The sequence below is a fragment of the Arachis hypogaea genome, chromosome 17 (genome assembly GCF_003086295.3).
Source record: "Arachis hypogaea cultivar Tifrunner chromosome 17, arahy.Tifrunner.gnm2.J5K5, whole genome shotgun sequence".
In the NCBI taxonomy this organism is placed as follows: domain Eukaryota; kingdom Viridiplantae; phylum Streptophyta; class Magnoliopsida; order Fabales; family Fabaceae; genus Arachis; species Arachis hypogaea.
The window spans coordinates 13817469-13818121 of NC_092052.1; the positions used below are offsets into that span (position 1 = coordinate 13817469).

The following is a 653-nucleotide window of genomic DNA, read 5'->3' on the forward strand; positions in this document are numbered from 1 at the left end:
CTTCAGAAGATGCCTCTTGAGTACTGTTGGATGCAGCTTGTATTCCATTCAGACTCTGAGAAATCATATTGACTTGCTGAGTTAATATTTTATTATGAGCCAATATGGCATTCAGAGTATCAATTTCAAGAACTCCCTTCTTCTGAGGCGTCCCATTACTCACAGGATTCCTCTCAGAGGTGTACATGAACTGGTTATTAGCAACCATGTCAATGAGTTCTTGAGCTTCTGCAGGCATTTTCTTTAGGTGAATAGATCCACCTGCAGAAGTATCCAATGACATCTTAGCTAATTCAGACAGACCATCATAGAATATATCCAGGATGGTCCATTCTGAAAGCATGTCAGAAGGATACTTTTTGGTCAGTTGCTTGTATCTCTCCCAAGCTTCATAGAGGGATTCACCTTCTTTCTGTCTGAAGGTTTGAACATCCACTCTAAGCTTACTAAGCTTTTGAGGAGGAAAGAACTTGGCTAAGAAAGCCGTGACCAGCTTATCCCAAGAGTTCAGGCTATCTTTGGGTTGAGAATCCAACCACACTCTAGCTCTGTCTCTTACAGCAAAGGGGAAAAGCATGAGCCTGTAGACTTCAGGATCTACTCCATTAGTCTTAACAGTATCACAGATCTGCAAAAATTCAGTTAAGAACTGA

At 41.2% G+C, this 653-nt stretch overlaps 1 non-coding gene across 1 annotated transcript; it reads left to right on the forward strand.

The window, feature by feature from the left end:
- Nucleotides 1-337: 337 nt before the first annotated feature.
- LOC112768201 (small nucleolar RNA R71) lies at nucleotides 338-445 on the forward strand. The gene has a single exon (XR_003185639.1). It is a non-coding gene; the product is annotated as a small nucleolar RNA R71 (small nucleolar RNA).
- The last annotated feature ends 208 nt before the right edge of the window (nucleotides 446-653 follow it).